Source organism: Bubalus bubalis, chromosome X, assembly GCF_019923935.1.
Source record: "Bubalus bubalis isolate 160015118507 breed Murrah chromosome X, NDDB_SH_1, whole genome shotgun sequence".
NCBI lineage: Eukaryota > Metazoa > Chordata > Mammalia > Artiodactyla > Bovidae > Bubalus > Bubalus bubalis.
The window spans coordinates 141,611,442-141,619,905 of NC_059181.1; positions in this window are offsets into that span (position 1 = coordinate 141,611,442).

An 8,464-nucleotide genomic window follows, 5' to 3' on the forward strand; every position below is an offset into this window, starting at 1 on the left:
TTACTATCTCAGGGAAGTTCTTGCACATTTTTTATTGTGGTATACATACACAGCATAAAACATACCATGTTAGCTACTTGTAAGTGTAGAATTCAGTGGCATGAAGCACATTCACATTGTTGTGCAACCATCACCATCATCCATCTCCAGAACGTTTTCATCTTCTCAAACTGAAACTCTGTACTCATTAAACAATAACTCCCCAGTCTCTCCTTCCCCTAGTCCTTGACAGCCAGCATTCTACTTTCTGTCTCTAGGAATTTAATTCCTCTAGATTCCTCATGTAAGTGGAATCATACAGTGTTTGTCCTTTGGGGACTGGCTAATGTCTGTTACCATAATGTCTGCAAGGTTTATCCATGGAGCATGTGTCAGAATTTCCTTTTTAAGGCTGAATAATATTCCATCGCATGTATATATAGCCTTTTTGTGTATCCATTCATCCACTGATGGTCATTTGGTGTCATGGACTGAATTGTGTCTCCTCAAAATTCATAATCCCTAATGTGACTGCATTTGAGATAGGACTTTGAAGAGGTAATGGAGTTAATGAAGTCATGAGTATAAGACCCTAGTCCAAGAAACCGAGTGCAAAAGGCCTATGTGAAGACACAGCAAGAAGGTGGCCATCTATAAGCCAACGAGAGAGGTCTCAAGAGAAACCAACCCTACTGACAGCTGGATCTTAGACTTCCAGCCTCCAAAACTGAGAAAAGAAATTTCTGCTATTTAAGTCACCCAGTCTGTAGCATTTTGTTATGGCAGCCCTTAGCAAATAACACACTTGGGTTTGCTTCTACCTTTTGGCTATTGTGAATAAGGTTGCTATGCACATGGGTTACAAATACCCATTTGTGTCTGCTTTCAATTCTTTGGGGTATATATTCAGAAATGGAATTGATGTTTACCATATAATTTTGTTAACTTTTTTTTGGAAGAAGAACTGCCATCCTGCTTTACACAATGACTCCACCATTTTATCTTCCCACCCAAAATGGACAAGGGTTGCAAACTTTCCACATCCTCACCAACACTTGTTATTGTTTGTTTTCTTGATAACAGCCATTCTCACAGGTCTGAAGTATCAATAGCATTGCACTGTGGTTTTGATTTGCTTTTTCCTTGTGATTAGTGATGTCGAGCATCTTTTCCTCTGTTTATTAGCTATTTGTATATCTTCTTCGGAGAAATGTCTATTCAAGTCCTTTGCCCATTTTTAATCAGGTTGTTTATTTGATTTTTGAACTTTTATGTATATATCTGAATGTTTATGGGGCTTCCCAGGTGGCTCAGTGGTAAAGAATCTGCCTGCCAATGCAGGAGATGCAGGTCCAATCCCCGGGTTGGGAAGATCCCCTGGAGGAGAAAATGGCAACCCACTCCAGTATTCTTGCCTGGAGAATCCCATGGACAAAGGAGTCTGGTGGGCTACAGTACATATAGAGTCAGACATGACTGAGCAGCTGAGCATGCATGATAAAATTATATAATCAGAAAAACAATGAAACTATTTGCTTTGTAGCCAAAACAGAGAAAGAAGAAAATAATTTTTTAAATAAAGCTAACTCTCTGTGATTTTTCCTCTTTTCAATTATTTTTCAGTCTTTCTGATTACATCAAGAAGAAAACCTGTTTGTGCTCCTATAGATTTTACTGCTCTCTGATTTTTAAAAATGTGGAAATTAGAGAAAAGTCTATCCAAACACGATCATAGTGCATAGTATTTTTTATCCTAATGCTAATCACACTTTATGTATGACCATGACATTTTTTGGGGCTTAGCTTTGTGCCTTCCCTGGTGACTCAGACTGTAAAGAATCTGCCTGCAATGCAGGAGACTCAGATTTTATCTTTGGGTCTGGAAGGTCCCCTGGAGAGCAGAATGGCTGCCCACTCTAGTATTCTTGTTTGGAGAATTCCATGGACAGAGGAGCCAGGTGGGCTACAATCCATGGTGTCACAAAGAGTTGGACACAACTGAGCAACTAACACTAACATTTGTGTGTCATACACATTTCCAGGCTATTGCATGAGAAAACCAACATGTACCTACTGTCAGAATTGAATTTATGTGCTCACCTCCACTTCCTCCCTACCCCTGGCATCTGAGCAAGGTTCAGTTCCCACTGAGTGTCCATTTCCAACAACATGGGGTAGGTAGATAGTCAATAAATGACAATTCTTATTATAATTGTTACACAGACTTTTATTACCAATCTTCTTAATAGCTGTATATTATAATTATTTTTTAATATTTATTTTTGGCTGGTACTGGGTCCTTGTTGCTGCACAGGGGTTTTCTCTAGTTGCGGTGTGAGAGTTTCTCATCACAGTGGCTTCTGTTTTGGAGCATGGGATCTAGGTGCATGGGCTTTAGTAGGTGTGGCAGATGGGCTCAATTGCTCCAAAACATGTGGGAGCTTCCTGGACCAGGGATCGAACCAGTGTCCCTTGTATTGCAAGGTGGGTTCTTAACCACTGGACCACCAGGGAAGCCCTTAACAGCTGTATATTATTTTTAAGACAGTAACTAATGCAAAATCAAAATAGTTTTTTTTTCTTCCCTGTGGTTTCTGGAGGGCCCTGACTTAGAGCAGGTCCTTTCACAGTTCAACTGAGATGGGTTAAAACTTCCAAAGTAGGGTCTTTGTTAATCCCAATGGTGGGATTTAAAAAATTAACCAGAGTGATTAATTTGTTAATCAAAATAGCATTAGCATTTTTTCTGGATATACAAGAAGGTATGAAGAGCCTTGGAAATGGCAAGTAAGTGAGTAAACATAAAAGACTGTGTTTCTTCCTGTCATTTACTTAAAAGACAAATGACGATAAAAATAAACAATAGAAACTGTCAGCTGGGGTTTATAAGACTTATAGAAGTAAAAGATATGACAGTGATTGCTCAGAGAACAGGAGGGCAAGTGTATGGAATTACTGTGTTGTTAAGGTTCCTAGATTTGTGAAGTATCACACACAAGATGAGAAGGGAAAGCTCGAAGTCTGATGTTTTGTCTCTGTATCAATAATGACTCTCAATAGACTTTCTAAGTTAAGGATGCATGTTGTTAACCCTAGAGCAACTGCTAAAAACTAACAAAAAGAAGTAAAGCTAAGAAGACAATAGAGAAAATTACATCATCACAAAGAAATATTAATCCAAGGAAGGCAGGAAATTCCCAAATATTAGAAAACTAACACACTTCTAAATAACCCATAGATCAAAGAAGCTATGTGAGATATTAGACTTAGAAACAAATAAAATCCTGTGGTAACACCACTCTTTCCTGATTTTAAAATTTTAAATATTTCCTATTGACTGCCTCTGTCCCGTCTCTTGTGCTCTCTCTCTCCCTCCCTCTTCCTCACCCTCGCCCTCTCTCCTTGACTTTCTTCAAATCTTTGGCTAAATATTTTCATAATACCCAATAAGTTTTTTTTTTTGGCTGTGCCATGGGGCTTGTGGGATTTTAGCTCCCCAACCAGGGATCGAACCTGTGCCCTGGGCAGTGAAAGCGCCAAGGCCTAACCACTGGACTGCAGAGGAATTCTCAATGTCCAGTAACTTTGTATGACAACTTTCAACTCAATTTTTCATATGGGAAATACATTAGAGAATCTATCAACTCCACTCTATTTTTTTTTCCTGCTCCACTTTTTTCCTCCTGAAAACAACCCTCTTGAGGCCTTCCAGTTCCTGCTCCAACCTGAACTGGTAGCTCCCAAGGTCTGGTGTACAGATTTCATCCTGGCATCCTCCTACCCTATTGCTGGGGGAATTTCCTTTGTATTTCACCTGTGTTACATTCTCTATTTGATGGATCCCATGTCTTCGTCTTCATTGGTTTACTCTCATGTTCCTTTTTTTTTTTTTTTTTTTTTAATCTTCTATGATTTGTTTTATGGTTTTCAGCTTCCAGCTACAGTTGTAAAGCTTGGCATTTCCCCTCTGAACAAAATACACATCACTGTTTTACAATCATGGTTGAAAATTGTGGTGCTGGGAGTTCTGCTTTAATTTGTATTGGCTATCATTTCTACTGGTTCTTGCTCTTCATAGTATCTAAAAACTTTAGGAGTTTGATTATGTGTTGGACATAACTTTTTTAATGAAGCCTAGGATACTGTTCTATTCCTCCAAAGGTTTTTATTTGTTTTTCCCAGGTGCCTGCGACTGCTAGCTATCTGAAATACACTGAATACAATTTCAGGGCATGAGGTTTTGGGGGTTACTTGGAAGAATGGAAGGCAGGCTGCATTGCGTGTGAGACCTGGTTTATTTCCAAGCCATCCTTACTTCTAGGCTACAGCTTTTCCAGATCCCAGCCCAAGACAGGTGATGATTTACCAGAATCTTTGTCGTGGCCTGACCCTGGACTCTGACTTTTGTTCCCTACCCATTGGAGGCCACTGGAAATGTTCAGTCTCTTGGCTTCTTCTTTCTGATTGGAAAAATATCTTTGAACCAAAGTGACCCCAAGAGCTGGTCTCATCTCTCCTGGATCTTGGCACACTACTGTCTATCTTGTTAAGTGTTTCATGCTTTTAAGGATATTTTAAAATTATGTTATCCACCTTCTTTGATGTCTTCAGCAGAAGTGTTGGTCCAAATGACCTAGCCTGCCATGTGCAGAAGCTGAAGTCTCTCATTCTCATTTTGGTGGCACATAGCCTCCAGGAGCTTCCTGAGAAAGGAAGCAACTTTTTTGAGACCCTGCATGTGTGCAAATGTTTATATTCTCTCCTCATGCTTAATTGTTGCTTTAGCTGCATACAGAATTCTAGGTTGGATATTAATTTTCTTTCAGAATATTGTTTCCTGTCGTCTAGCTGCCTGTTTTCCTCTTGAAAAATCCAAAGTCATCCTGGTTTCTGATCTTTTACGTATAATCTATTTTTTTTTTTCTCCTGGAAGCTCCTAGAAACTTTTCTTTATCTTTCCGTTTGAAATTTTCATGATGAGGTGCCTTGATGTGGTTTTTTTTTTATTCACTACGCTGGGCACACATTGTATTCTGCCAAACAGGAAACTCATGTCCTTCAGTTCTGGGCATTTTTATGTACTATTTCTTTCATAAGATCCTCTCCCCCTTTATTTTTTTTTCTGGCTCTCTTTCTAGAAACATCTATGATTTGTCTCTTGGAACAGTCCTCTAATGCTCTTTTCCTTTTCTTTTCTATTTTCCTACTCGGCCTTTTTGTTCTACTCTTTAAGAGATGCCCTAAACTTTTCATTTCTTGTTCTGTAAATGCTCCTTCTTTTCTTCTTGAAGAATGCATAAATTATGTTTCTGGAGATACGGTGGATTTTTCAAAGTTGTGTTCTGCTGTGTGCATTGTTTCCTTTATTAGCGTTTCTTTTTTCCATTTGTTGGTTTTAGTCTTAAGGCTTTTTGCTACTGTCTCAGCCAGTGCCAGGAGAGGCAAGCAGGGCGCCCTGGGCGCCTCCCTTGGCTCACTCTCATCCCAGCTCTGGGCCCTGATCCACATTTAGGGATGAGACACTAACGTGCTGACTGGAAGCTTTGTGACCTGTGTCAGGCCTGTCCACTGGCTCCAATCTAGAACAGCTGGACCAGCACACAGGCTTTTCATTCTGGTGTCTTCAAATGGAGACTATTTTAATTTGCATTCCCTCAAAAGCAGAGGCTCAGAAAAAAAATTGAGAGCAGGTAGTTTATCTGGGAGTTGATCTCGGGAAGTTGGAATGAGGGAGCTAAGAGAGTGACACAGGGCAAGAGGAAAAGCCAATATAACCAAGTGTTATTGAGGTCACCCTTGTGGGAAACATGAGTTTCATTCCACCCGGGGCCTCCCTAGAAGCTTTCAGAGACCTTCCAGAATTGACCACTGAAGAACAGGAAGCTTCAGCCTTTAAACACCAGCTCCCATCTCCCTGTTGGGTGAGGGTAAAGCCTTACTAACCCTTAATAAAGTCTTATTAACCCTGGGGTGTTAATTGACCACACTTACAAGCTACTTTTATAAGTAGCTCCTACAGCCTCCTAGTCCACTGGGGCTGCTATAACAAAATACCACAAACTGAGGGGCTTATCAAAAATGGACATTCTTTGCTCACCATTCTAGGTGCTGGGAAGTGCAGCATCATGTTGTCTGCCTCCTGATTCATAGACTGGCCTCTTTCCACTGTGTCCTCAGCTGGCAGAAGCGGGAAGGGATCTTTCTCCAGCCTCTTCCATGAGGTTCAATTCAGTTGCTCACTTGTGTCCAGCTGTTTGCAACCCCAAGGACTGCAGCACGCCAGGCTTCCCTGCGCATCACCAACTCCCAGAGCTTGCTCAAACTCATGTCCATCAAGTCGGTGATGCCATCCAACCATCTCATCCTCTGTTGTACCCTTCTCCTTCTGCCCTCAATCTTTTCCAGCATCAGGGTCTTTCCCAATGAGTCATTTCTTTGCATCAGGTGGCCAAAGTATTGGAGCTTCAGCTTCAGCATCAGTCCTGATGAATATTCAAGACTGATTTCCTTTAGCATGACTGGTTTGATCTCCTTGCAGGCCAAGGAACTTTCAAGAGTCTTCTCCAACACCACAGTTCAAAAGCATCAATTCTTCGGCTCTCAGCTTTCTTTATGAGGTTACTACTCCCATTCCTGAGGACAGTTCCACCCTCAGGACCTAATTGCCTCCCACCCTGACCTAATCAGCCCCATCCCCCAATACCATCACCTTGAGGGTTAGGTTTCAACATAGAAATTTTCGGGAGTGGAGACATAAACATTCACAGCATAACACACACAGCATTAGAGAAGGCCTTGGAACTGAAAGCAAAGAGAGACCTAATACTCTCTAAAGGTCAAACACTGCCAATATGAGGTGAGTCTGATCTCTTACAAAACAGTGCACTTATGCAGCTGAAATCAGAGGTGCCCCAAGGGGAAGGGACAGGAGGCACCAGAGGTGTCTACTACATAGAATAAAATCCCACCTGCTGTCTGGGGGACATAAGCCCAGTTGCCAGCATTCTGGAAGCTCAGTGGGAAAGACAGGTTGGGGTGATGGTAATATAGTTCTCATTCATTTTGACTTTCAGTTAATCCTTTCCATTTTGGTTTGGTGAATAGCTCCCATTCTCAGTTGTGTCAAGTGTTACCAAGGGCAGATCTTCTAGAATTCACTCCTACCCTCCATATTGATGCCTTCCTTAACCCACTTGGGCCAAGATGCCCCACATGTGTCAGGTTACCCTTCCACATGGATGTGTGCTCACAGGTCGGCAGTGCTGTGCTGAGGTTTGTGTCCTGGGGGAGGTCGCAGACAGAGCTTCCAGCTCCAGTGTCGCGTGTCCCCGTCCAAGTACTATCCAAGTACCAAAGAGCATCGGAGGCGGAGGCTTAAACACCCTTGGGTGGTCGTCAGTCAGCCTTCGGTCCTGGTGGTTGACCCTGGGGGAGCCGGGAGGCTTGACTTTCTCCCCCAGACTCCACCGCCGGGTATACTGGGGTAATACAAGCAGGTCCATCCCCAAGTCTTCTGGGAGGGAGTCCATCCGAGTCCTGGGACAGAGCGCATCCCCACCATTATTGGGGGAGGTGGGGACCCCCTGGGCGCCTGCAGGATGTCCCAGCAGGGCCAATGCCTTGTGGTTAATTCTGACCTGTCCAGAGTCTGATCTCTTACTGGAGGTCTAGAGACACTCTCCCAGGATGTGTTGTGCCAGAGGGGCTCCCCGGCTGCTGGGACCCTGGAAATAAAACCGGGAAGACTCTTAACTGCGGATGACTCTGCTGTTGGGCCCTTGAAGACTGTGGCTAGCTGCCAGAATTAATGTCTGTATGAGTTTATTACTCATAAAAGCATATAACTCATATATGTAGACTCATACAATATTTGCCCCTTTGTGTCTGGCTTATTTCACTTAGCATAATGGCTTCAAGATTCATCCATGTTGTAGCCTGTGTTAGAATTTCCTTTCTTTTAAAGGCTGAATGGTGGTTTAGTCCCTAAGTCCTGTCTGACTCTTTGTGACCCCATGGTCTATAGCCCAGCAGGCTCCTCTGTCCATGAGATTTTCCAGGCAAGAATACGTGAGTGGGTTGCCATTTCCTTCTCTAGGGTATCTTTCCGACCCAGGGATCGAACCTGCATCTCCTGCATTGCAGGCAAATTCTTTACCAACTGAGCTACCAGGGAAGCCCAAATAATATTCCATTAAAGGCTGAATAATAGTCTATTATATAGATATATCACATTTTCTTTATCTATGCATCTGTAGATGAATATTTGTATTATGTACACATTTTGGCTATTGTGAATAATGCTGCTATGAACACAGACTGGTGTATACATACCTATTTCAATCTGCTTTCTTTTGTATGTGTACATATATATATATATATGCTTTCTTTTGTATGTGTATATATATATATATATATATATATATATATGCAGAGGTGGGATTGCTGGATAACATGGTAATTCTATGTTTAATTTTGAGGAATTGCT